The 12904-nt window shown below is 35.2% G+C and overlaps 1 protein-coding gene across 15 annotated transcripts in view; it reads right to left on the minus strand.

The window, feature by feature from the left end:
- The window catches only part of CLOCK (clock circadian regulator), a 125214-nt gene that overhangs the window by 70788 nt on the left and 41522 nt on the right, over window positions 1-12904 (minus strand). For 4 of the 15 annotated variants that reach the window (XM_081054384.1, XM_081054374.1, XM_081054381.1 and 1 more), the window contains one exon: window positions 9296-9382. The exons of 5 other annotated variants lie outside the window; for them this stretch is intronic. The gene's annotated coding sequence lies outside the window, so the exon portion shown is untranslated. Of the gene's footprint in view, window positions 1-378; window positions 415-5335; window positions 5436-9251; window positions 9407-12904 lie in introns of those variants that run through there. 6 more of the 15 variants (XM_081054371.1, XM_081054383.1, XM_081054367.1 and 3 more) reach the window with 4 other exon arrangements.

A 12904-nucleotide genomic window follows, 5' to 3' on the forward strand; every position in this document is an offset into this window, starting at 1 on the left:
TGAGCTCCCTATTCACATAATGAACACGTCTGGTCTACACAAGCCTCTTACTCCTTTTTCAGAGATGAGACTGAGACCCGAGCCTGTCACCAGTTTCAAATGAGCCCTACAGAAGACCTAGCGGTTCAGGGAAAGCCAAATTCAGAGTGAACCACACACTGAACTATGTACCATAACCCTACACCTGCACCGCCCTGCACCATGCCTCTACATTAGTATCAGCAGAAGAAAGAGGGGGCCCTATGATAGGCAGAATAATGGATCCACTAAAAGGACTATGCCCTAATCCCTGAAACCTGTGAATATATTATACCATACATGGCAAAAAGGGACTTTGCAGGTGTGATTATGGTGAAGATCTTGAGATGGAGAGATTACCCTAGATTGACTGGGTGGTCCAATGTAATCACATGAGTCTTCAAAAGCAGAGGACCTTCCCTGGCTGTAGTCAGGAAGACAGAGAAGAGAAAAGTAGGGTTAGAAAGATGCAATGTTGCTGGTTTTGAAGGTGGACGGCAGCCACAGCCAAGGAATATGGGCAGCCTCTAGATGCTTAAAAACACAAGGAAACTGACTCTCCCCCAAAACCTCCAAAATGAATGCAGCCCTGCTCACACCTTGATTTTAACCCACTGAAGATCCATGCAGAACTTCTGAGTTGCAGGACTATAAGATAATAAATTTGTACTGTTTTAAGCCATTAAGTCTGTGGTAATTTGTATGGCAGCAATACAAATTTAATACAGGGCCAACTCTGGCTATTCAGTAAATCTGCCTTTCCCAAACTCTCTCTCCCTCAATATTTACAATAATCTATCTAGAAAACCATCAAAAGCAATCCCATTATGCCCTACTTTCCTTTTACATCTGTCACCAGGAGAGGCCGAAGACTCCAAAGTTTATCCCCCATCACCTGGATTCTTGATCCTATATACTCTGTATAACCCTACACTGACTTGTTTTCCCTTCCTTTCCCAATTTCCAAAATCCTTTAACTGCATCCACTGAACTCACGCTATATCATTAGCAGAACATTCTATTTCCTCAATAGTGTTGCTGTACACACTCTTCACCTTTTTTGCACAAATAGAAATCTCCCTCTCCTCTAGGACTTCTGCTCTAGCTGCAGTTGTTTCAAATAATGGACATTTTTCCATCCCACATCTCATGTGACTAGGCCCTGATTATTCATTCTCTCTCCCCTCCCTTAAATCCCCAGCTTTGACTCACGTGCCTCCAGACTATATCACCTATTATCCTCTCCTTGTTGTAACCATTCATAAACCCCCAGAACAAGCCCCCTCATTCCCCGAGGGCTATCACTCTCTCCAATACCTCTTTTGTCACTGTTTTTAGATTTTAGTATCTACATAAATGATCCTTCCAACTTCTCGGCCAGTCAGTTCCTTGACCTCCTCTCCTCCAACAATCTTATATTCCATCTTATCTCCCACTTATTCCCTTGGAGTTACTCTAGAATTCACCATTCCAATAAACACACACCTCTCCATATTCTCAATTTCAAGTACCTTATCCCTCTATACCTCACACGAGCTAGGACAAGGACAGCATGTGATCTGCCTGATTCGAAACAAAGATAAAAACACAAGCGTTTTTATAACTTCTCCAAAATAATTTTATCTACATTTACATTTATAAAATTTACTTCCTTTAAATTATTAAATTGTTCAATATAATTTATATATATGCTATCCACTTCTATTTTTCTATCCCTATTTCCTTTCAAAATTTTCAAATAAATAAATGTATGTAGATGTGTTTAACCCTTAGTTGATGATTCTTTTTTTAACCCTGACTGATTGCTTGATCCATACCTGAAATGAAGGTCTGGGAAAATGGCAGGCCAAGATCCTATATACTCATAAATCTGTGGAGTATCAAGGGAGATGGGCTCAAATTGCACAGACACATCTTCTTTGCAGTATGCAAGTATCAGTAATAATTACGGACAAAAAGGATGTTTAAATGGCACAAAAATTCACACCCAGAAGGCCTATGGTCAGGTTTCACAGAGTAAAACCTGGATTTAAGTATTACAAAACAGAGCTATACCTTTGATATATAAGAGAAAACACATGATTTGAGATTTCTACTGATTTATCTTCAAGCCTGCTATTGAGCCCATTCAGTGAATTTGTATTTCATATACTACTGTAGTTTTCAGTTCTGAAATTCCCAATTTATTCTTTTATAGGGTTCTATTTTTCAGAGAACTATCTTTCCATCATTTCAAGAATATTCACTTTTATCTCATAGAACACAGATTTAACAGTTGATTTAAAGTATTTTTCTGATAATTCCATAATCTGGATTATTTTAGGGTGGCATCTATTTGTTGTCTTTTTCCTTTAAAAAATGGTCAGATTTTCCTGTTTCTTTGTATGTCAAGTAATTTTAGATTATAGCCTAGGCATTCTGAAAATTATGTTATGAAACTCTAGATTCTATTAACATCTTCTGGAGAATTTGATTTTTTTGTTTAAGCTTAGACTGCAATTCCATCTATCTTGCCTTCCATGGGTGGTAGTTCTAATGTCAGTTCAGTTTTCAAAGCCTTTACTATGTTATTTGGGTTTCTCCTCTGCATGCATTACTCAGGGACAAGTCTGGGATCTGAACAGTGGTTTATATTGCAGTTCAGTTCTCTAAGTCTTTGCTGGGTCTGTCCTGTGCGAGGGAGGACCTCTGTGGGTTCCTACTCACAATTAGGGAATCTCCTCTCACAACAGCTCTCTTCTCTCTGGGATTTCCCCAGCATGCTCCTGTTTCCAAGGGCCTCTTTCCTGACTCCTCTGACCAGAGAAATGGTTTTTTCTCAGAGTTGTACGTGCTTGTGCCACCATGGCAATGCAACTTTATAGGTAGAGATGGTCTCAGGGCAAGTATGAGAGAGAAAAAGAAAATATCCCCTTTCCTTGTCCGCTGTCTAGAAATAGGGGTCTCTCTTGGAGTGTCTGCTAACTGCTACACCCCCTGTGGAGTTTCACAATTCAGCCCACCATTGGGTCAAAGCTGGGGGAAAAATAAGGTAAACTAACCATTATACAGACTATTATTTTTCAAGTTATGACTTCCCTTCTCAATATGCATGCTATTACTAATTTTCAGATTCTTCAGATAGTTGCTTTAGGTATTCTATTGACAGTTTTTAGTTCTAACCCATCAGAGAGAGGGTCTTACTCCATTTTGGCTTATCCCTTGCATTTCATCCATTTGCCAACAGACTTTTCACTTCATGGCTTTAAGTAGTCACTGACTGATGATTATCTAGATCCATAATATCATTAGAAGCTGTACGGTGGTGAGTTTCTAACACCGTCATTGTCCCCGCATTTCTTATCAGCTGTGACATTTCTGTAAACATGCGCTTTCCTTCCTAACTATTTGGTTATTCTGGAATATAATTTGGGCAGAAAAAGAATAATAAATTATTGATTCTTTCATTTACCAATGAACTGTGCTGTGTAATGAGAGCATTTTTTTTTAAGTATTATTATGAACTTTTGGATTCTTATGTATGTGTATTTCAATCTACTGCAGTCATGACATTTCTAAAAATCTATTGTTTTAAGTAAAATTTCAAACACGCAAAAGTGGAAAAAAAAAGTATAATTAATCCATATACCCATCACCCATTTTCAACAGTTATCAAATCATGGTCAATCGTTTTTCATCTATTCTGCCCCTACCGCTTTCCTTCCCATTCCTCTTTGCATTATCATAATAGAAGCAAATCCCAAAATCTACATATCCTTTCATCTGTAAATGAATCAATAAATTACAAGAACTTTAAAAAAAAACAACCACAATTATCATACCTTTAAAAGTTAACAAAAGATGTGTAAGAACTCTACACTCAAAATAACAAAATATTTCTGAGATAAATTTTTAAAGGCCTAAATATACGAGTATGAAGGTATGCATATACCATGGCTAATGTATTAAAAGTCTCAATATTGAAAGATATCCAATATATCCAAATTGACCTAGATTCATTATCAAGCTAGCAATATTAAGTAATAAATAATATTAAACTTGCTTCATATTAAACGGAGTTTGTTTATGAAACTGATAGGCTATGTATAAAATTTTTACTGAAATTCAAAGGACTGAGAAGAAACACGGCAATTTTAAAGAATAAAATTGGAGGATTTAAAGCTACAATAATGAAAAGACTATGGCACTCAAACAGAACAATAAATATAACAATGGAACAGAACAGTCCAAAAATTGACCCACAAATAAATCTGAATTACAGTTACCTGAATTACAACAAAGGCACTACTGCATTACAGTAGGAAAAGGATAGTCTTTTCAATGAACAATGCTTGACCAAATGGATTTCCATATGGAAAATAAAATGAACTATGAATCCTACCACACACCATTCCTAAACCTAAATGTAAAAGTTAATACAATTAAGTTAATAGAGAAAAACACAGGAGAGTATTTTCTTGGCTTTGGGAGAGGCAAAGATTTCTTAAAACACAAAAAACACCAACCACAAAAGTGGTTAAAATGGACTTTTTTGATAAAATAGACTTTTTTAAATTAAAAAATTATCTTAATGAAGACAAACTATTAAAAGAATGAAGAAATAGGACAGACAGCTTTAATACTTAAACCAACAAAAAACTTATGCGAGAAATAAAGAAATCCTAAAATCCGTAAGACAGACAACCCAATAGAAAAATGGGCAAATGATGTGAACAGGCATTTCTCAAGAGGATATCCAAATGGTCAACAAGCATATAAACATGTGCTAAACATTTTAAGTTATCAGGGAATTATGAATTAAAACTACAATATATTTTCACTACATATACAGCAGAAGAACTAATATTAAAAACACTAATAATTTCAAATGTGATGAGGATGTAGATCAACGAGAACTCATACACTGTTGGTGACAATGTAAATTGACTCAACCGTTTTGGGAAACTGGGAGCATCTACTAAAGCTAAGTAGCCAAATGCCCTAAGCCAGCATTTTCACTCTTGGATATTTACCCAACAGAAATGCCTACATATGTACATCAAAAGACATGCTCAAGAATGCTCACAGAAACACTATTTCATAGTAGCCCAAAACTGATAATGATCCAAATGTTCATCCACAGTAAAACGGATAAATAAGTTGTGGTATATACATACAAATGAAGTATTAAAAAGCAATGAAAAAAAATAAACTATTGCTATATGGATCAACCCGGGTGACTCTCATAAACTAGATGTTGATCAAAAAAGACAGACATAAGAAGTTCAAAAACAGACAATGCTAATGAATGGTGAATGAAAACTGAGATAACAGTTACCTGCGGGAGTGCATGATGACTATCAGGGAGCATGAAGGAGGCTCCTGGCTGACAGAAATGTTCTCTATCTTGATCTTGGTATTGGTTTAGTGAGTGCAGACTATAAAATTTCATCAAAATGGGACTCAGGATTTATGTACTTCATAATATGCATGTTTTAATTCAACATAAAAAGTTTTTAAAAGTTAGCAATACTGTATCAGTCCTCTGATTTTTTTCATTTTCATTTTTTATTATTATTTTACTTGTTGAAATTGAAGTCTAGTAGAACTAGGTTTCTACAACAGTCTGCCTCTGAGTTGGGAAATAACTTTTTCAATTACTCAGTACAATTACTCAAGAATTGTTTTGATATGTGGATCCTTCCAACATTATGAGGCCAATAGATAATCTAGCTTCAAGTTAGACCTATCCCATGTTCACAAACTAGAAAATACTAAGATGGATTTTTTTCTTAATGTAAATATAGTTGATCAATTTTTCTATATTAAGTTCCAGATCACCAGTTCCTATAGTTTGTGTTTGGCAAAAAGAGGTAGGAAAACTCAAGGCTCCTTAGGTTTAGCATCTAAGTTCCATTTTAGCTAAAATTGAAAACAGCAAATCAAGCTATGTGGTTATGAAAATGAAATAAATTATTAAACATAAAGTGCTTAGAACAAAATGCCTAGCACAAAGTAAATGCTCAAAAAATGTGTGCAATTATTACTATTTTGAAAAACACTATAATAGATTCTTATTCTTGAGTTTCCTTCAAAATATGATAAATTTAATAAAACCAGATCTACTTTTACAAACATATTTACGGAGCTAATATATTTTTAATGAGATGAGCTGAAGTGAATATTAAAAAAAATTACAGGACAGATAAAAATTTAATAGACTATACCTAAAATTTGTTAACATCCCAAATCATACTATTTGTTATTTAACTATGATCTTATGATTAAAATAATTGATACGATAATCAAAAAGAATACCATTACTACAAAGGTCTTATCTTGGCAGAGCAGTTTTTACATTTGCAAAGTTCTATTTCATTTCATCTCCACATTACTACAACTAAATCCATTTTACAAAACGCTTACTAAATCATAAACTTATGAAACACAGTAAAGCATCACGGAATAGAGCATCTGCATTGATGACACATGGTTAATTGTAAACCACCCAACAAAAAACACTGTTCAATAACAGCACTACCATGTAAATAGAGCATGTGTTCAAGAACTTGGAAAACATAAATACAAGGAATAAAAGCATATTCTTAATGGAAATAAGTAATAATTTAAAAGCAACACTGTTTGGACACAATTTCTAGGTTTGGGGATAATTGCTAAAGAACTTCTTTGAACTTTTTCCTTGGAAATAATTTCAAACTTTCAGAAAAGTGTAAGAATACTTCGAAGAACTCCTATATACATTTTACTCAGATTCACCAATTATTAATATTTACATCATTTCCTTTATCATAAACATATTTTCTGAACCATATAAGTTATATCTATATCATGCTCTTTTACCTCTAAGTACTTCAAAGTGTACCACCTAAGAACAAAAATGTTCTCTTAAAATAACAATAATATTAATTACTAACTTCAGAATACTTAAAAATTATACAATATGGTAACTTAATGTGTATTTTCCAACTTTTTTAACTGAGCAAATGAAGTCTTTAAGGGCTTTCTTCTTCCTCCAGTACATGATCCAGTCCAAAGTCACGTATTGCATTTAGCCATCATATTCCTCTCAACTCCTTTAATCTAGAATAGTTTTCCTCAGCTAAGTATCTTTTAAACTATCTTACCTTTACATAAGATTTTAAAAGTTGGCTTCATGAACAAACTATATAGGGAAGTTTCATTTTAAAAAGACATTCAGTGGAAGAGTGGGAAAAGTTTCAGAAGACTTACATGAGAATGTCTTCCTATCCAAGAGTAGCTTTTAGTATATGTACATTTTAAAGCTTTACAATGAGGAGGCTTCTAGGTTTCTTTGAGATTGGTAATTCTTGGATTGGTAGTTTATTTGGCCTCTTAAGGTTTAAAAAATAATAATATTCAGAGGATGCCAAAAATTGTGTACACATTTTAGAAAAGGAAAAAACTGAATTAAAATTGTAATATGCAATATGTATCAATAACAAAAGATGAATACAAGTCATGTGTATACATGTTTTTGGCACCTCTGGTATAATCAATGTAAACAAATCTGGCCAATGATTTGATGACTATCTGTAAAGAATGGATCCAGAGAAAACTGCTGTTTTCAACAAAATTCTTTTCTACGGTTAACAAAAACACCCAATCCCAGTAAGAAAAACCTTTAAAGAAACTGGAATTATTGTGATCGTGCATAGACATAAAAATTATGAGAGCTACTGTGTCCCAACTATGTGCCATGCCTACAATAGCTACAGGGGGATCCAGTGGTTAAAACAACAGGCATTTTTTTTTTTTTTACATAAGTTGCTACCCTTAGCAACTTATAATTTAGTAAGCCTAAGACTCCTTCTTTCAGACAAGAAAGATATTATTTTTCCCTATTTTGATTATGAAGTAACTAGGATTTAGAGTGGTAAATGTGTCCAAAGTCACAAAACTATTAAGTGTTGTAGGACAAGAAAGGTAGATACTAAAATCATGGTCTTTTATCTAATATAGGACTTAACCAGCCTGTGTCAGACTGCAGAAGAGCGCCTGAAGATCATCATCCAAGCAAGTCCACTGACTCCAAAAGGGACCGTACACCTTCATCCCCAGCATGCTAACTTTGTTCCACTGAGGCAGTCACCAACTAGTTTTCAAATTATGTATTAGTACTCTCACTTAAAAAATAACAGGTAATCTCCATACATTAGGGAAAAAAAGAAACTGTACAAAAGGTATAGATAATCTTTTAAGTGCTTAAGAAATTATGGTAACATTAAAACCTGATTAAAACTAAGAATACTGTACTAATTTTCTTTCAATATACATTCATTTTGGAAGAAAAGTAATAGGAGAGTTGATTTCTCTTGATTTATTTTCTATTTTAAAACAGCAAAACAGGTCAGTCTAATGAGAACATGGGTTCCAGGATAGAAAAAAGCATAAATAAGTAACCACCCTCTAATTTCCTCCCACTCATCTCTTAAACCTTGGCATCCAATCTATGAAAACTTCAACCATGGAGAGCAGAAGTCAGCTAATTTATTCTAGAAAGGGTAACATAGTAAATATTTTTGGCTTTCTGGGCCCTACGGTCTCTGATGCAACTACGTACCTCTGTCACTATAGCTTGAAAACAATCATATACAACACATAAAAAATAAGATGGCTGTGTTCCAATAAAGCTTTATTCATAGATGGTGAAATCTGAATTTCATGTAATTTTTACATGTCACAAAACAGTATTCTTCTAAGACTTTCTCCCCCAATAATTTGAAAACGTAAGCACTGTTCTTAGTTCACAAGTCATAAAAAAACAAGCAGCAGGATGGATTTGGTAGTATGCAGACCCTTGATGACTCACTTGTAAGCTGGAGCTGCAGAAGGTGACTGGCCCTTCTTTACCTTAATCAAATGATTCTTTATCTCTAAACCTAAAATCTGATAGGAAATAATTTTTATTCTACTTTTCAGTCATTTGCAAATTACCTTTCTTTATCGCAGAAAAAAGACAAAAAGTCATTTCTTACTTTTGAGCAGTAACTTGGAAAACTTTCAGGATTGCTGAAAATATTTTACATGTGGATATCATTTATCTTACCAATGAATAACTTTTCACTCCTCATAAGAATGAAGTTCTAAAGGTAATTAAAAACTATCAAGGAAACAGATCCCTAAATATTTTACAATACTTTGTCCTATGCTCAAACACTATACTCAATAATTATTATTTTTTTTAAAAAAGGGAAGAAAAAAAGATGGCATACCTCTGAGCTCAAAATGAAGATTGAAGATATCTAGTGAAACTCACCAAGTTCTAAAGATTCATCTAAGAGGAATGCAGAATTTTCCAAAGGCATCTTACACTGTGACAAAATCAGCTTCTAAGCTTCGGCAGCTTCACAGAAAAAAAATAAAAATTCTGTAAAACAAAGACAGCTGTGGAAATAATGTTAACCAAATTCTAAGTAACAATACTTCCAGTATTTTTTTCCCATCCATGTATATACAACATTAACGGGGGCCTCCTCTGTTCCAGGAATTGGGGATGCAGCAATGAACATGTCAGATCCCACCAACCCCTCTGGGAGCTCAGTCTGTACAGCAACTCCAAATGGGATGAAAGGCTTTAAGAATTACGAATGATGGCGTGAAGAGAAAGCATGGCAGAGATACAAACCAGTCTGGTGGAAATTGGTTAGAAGAGGCCCCCTAAAGGAGGGGCATTTAATACCAGCACAAGTAGGATCTGGCCAAATAAAGCAAGGGAAGAGGGGAGAGAAAGAACATGTTTCATCCCAAGGCAACAGCATGTTCAAAAAGCCAAAGGTAGGAGAGAATATGGCATGTGTATGGAAATAACAGAAGTCTAGTGTGGCTGCTCACAATAAGAAAAGGGATAAGAGGAGGCATCTCTGAGGGAAGAACAAAAGGGGTAAAAGCAATTTGCCCTGAGGCAGTCACATAGGGCTGAAAAACAGAGCCAATTTTAAACCCTTACTACTTGACTACAACATACTGGCCATTCTGGAACAGAATAGAGAGTCCAGATGTAAATCCATGCCTATATGCCCATCTAATCTACGACAATGGAAGCAAGATGGGGTAAAGACAGTCTGTTCAATAAGTGGTGTTGGGAAACCTGGACAGACACATGCAAGAAAATGAAGCTGGACCACCTCCTTACACCATATACAAAAACAAATTCAAAATGGCTTAAAGACTTAAATGTAAGATCTGAAACCATAAAATATCTAGAAGAAAATATAGGAAGAAACTTCATGGACATTACCCGGAGTAAGATTTTCACTGATATATCCCCTCGCGCGAGCGAAGTAAGAGAAAAAATAAACATGTGGGATTACATCAAACTAAAAAGTTTCTTCACAGCAAAGGAAACCATCAATAAAACAAAAAGGGATCCTACTGTATGGGAAAAGATATTTGCCAATGATATATCTGATAAGGGATTAATATCACAAATCTATAAAAAACTTACTCAACTCAACTCCAAAAAAACAAACAACCCAATTAAAAAATGGGCAGAGGACTTGGGGAGACATTTCTCTAAAAAGGACATACAGAAGGCAAGAAGACATATGAAGAAATGCTCAACCTCACTAACCATCAGAGAAATGCAAATAAAAACCACAATGAGATACCACCTCACTCCAGTCAAAATGGCTATTATCAATAAATCAACAAACAACAAATGCTGGCGCGGATGTGGAGAAAAGGGAACGCTAGTGCACTGTTGGTGGGACTGCAGATTAGTGCAGCCACTATGGAAAACAGTATGGAGGTATCTCAGGAATCTGAAAATGGAACTACCCTATGATCCAGTAATTCCACTCCTAGGCATCTACCCGGAGAAATCCAAAACTCCAATTCAAAAATCTGTATGCACTCCTATGTTTATTGCAGCACTTTACACAATAGCCAAGATATGGAAACAACCGAAATGCCCATCGGTAGATGACTGGATTAAGAAGCTGTGGTACATTTATACAGTGGAGTATTACGCAGCCATAAAGAAGAAAGAAATCTTATCATTTGCAGCAACATGGATGGATCTAGAGAACATTATGTTAAGTGAAATAAGTCAGAAAGAGAAAGACAAGTACCATATGATCTCACTTATATATGGATTCTAAAGAAAAGACTATGTGAATGAACTAATCAGAGACAGTTTTGGGGACGCAGAGAAAAAAACCGAGAGTGGTTAGATGGGTGTGTGGGAGGGGGTTGGGGATAAGGGGAAAGGTGAAGGGATTTGGAAGCAGCTGGTAACCACAAGATGGCCTCAGGGTTTTTTTGAAAATTAATTTGGGGAAGGTATTCTATAATGTTGTAAAGATTTTGTTGGGTATCCGATGGACATGCGTTCTATTTGGGAGACCACCTCAGGGATACTGTGGATACCTGATCATGGCATTGTACACCAGAAGCTAAACATTAATGAATGCCAACTATAATTTTATATATATAATGTGATGGTTCAGTGTGAGGTCGGAGGGATAGTGGATGGGGGGAGGGGGGTTCACAGTATGAGGGATATAAATGATGAACGTCTAAGTATTACCTTGTTTTGTACACCTGAAACTAATAAATAAATTAATTAATTAAAAAAAAAACATACTGGCCATTCTGAAGCTCTTCCTAGCCCCCTTCACTCAAGAGTCTAAGAGAGGACTCTTCAGGAGGAAGCTGAGGTAAGTTCTTGTGGAAGAAGATCCTTTCAGGGGGCTTTTGTAAGGGCCTGTGGGAAGACTGCCCTGGGCCAAGAGCCAGACTCCCTCCGGATGGATGAATTGACCAACTGACCATCCCAGGTCAGGATGATGGGAAAGAAGTCAATCTTAGCATCATTCTCAATTACTAATTAATAGTTCCAAGCACTTTACTACACATGTGAAGCTGTGTTCTAAGTGCTTTACATGTATGAACTAATTCAATCTTCACAACATCCCTATGATGCAGGTGCTTTTATTACCCTGTGCTTCCAGTATGGTTTTATGAAACGGTCCAATCATGGCCATTAACTTTTGTTAACAATTACAGTAAAATTTATCAGAAATGTTAACGCTTCTTACCACAATATTAAAAGCATTTTAATTACCTTTCTATCAGTAAAGTACTATTTTCACTATTAATTAACAAAAATAAGAGACTTTACAACTTATTAATTTGGTTATTTCTTTTATAACTAGCAGTTCTATAATACTGAGGAAAAGAGTTGAAGAAAGTCTGTTCCTTGCTCATTCACTCACTATCATAGGCTCCAATGATGAAAACACACCACATTCCTGCCATCATGGAGTTTTAGTCACTGAAATACAATGAAGATCGATACCCTGTGGCAACTGTATTTTTGCAACATATCCTCTTTTATGAATGAATGAAGAACCAACAGACAATATCTGATGCAATAGAAAAAAATCAAAACCTAAGGGGAATGGATTATAAATAAGAAAAAAAAAAAACACATTAAAAGAGGAAGAATAAAAAACTGCTCCACTGAGGACATAGGAAAAATGGAAAAGAATCCTCAAAGAGAGTAGTAGTAATCAATGCACTATAACGAAGGACCTTAAGGTGAACATAAAAAGCAGATAAATATTAATTAGCAGAAGATTCAAGACTATAATCTAATGATGAAAGATTAAACCTAATCCAGCAATTTTCACACTGGAGACCAGGTGATTTTATGGGAATCAATTTCCAGATCCTTAATTTCCATAGTTACCAACCAGTTACTAGAATATCATCAAAGTCAGAGCATGCTGCTGGTTTCTCTTTTTCTACACTCTACAATCCTCCTTCTCCCAGTACAATGCATTTCTCTGAGATGCAAAAACATCCAGAACACCCAAGAAAGCATTTGAAATACTAATATTGAGGGAAGTATCCTCTAATGTAG

The sequence above is a fragment of the Rhinolophus hipposideros genome (assembly GCF_964194185.1).
Source record: "Rhinolophus hipposideros genome assembly, chromosome: 1".
In the NCBI taxonomy this organism is placed as follows: Eukaryota; Metazoa; Chordata; class Mammalia; order Chiroptera; family Rhinolophidae; genus Rhinolophus; species Rhinolophus hipposideros.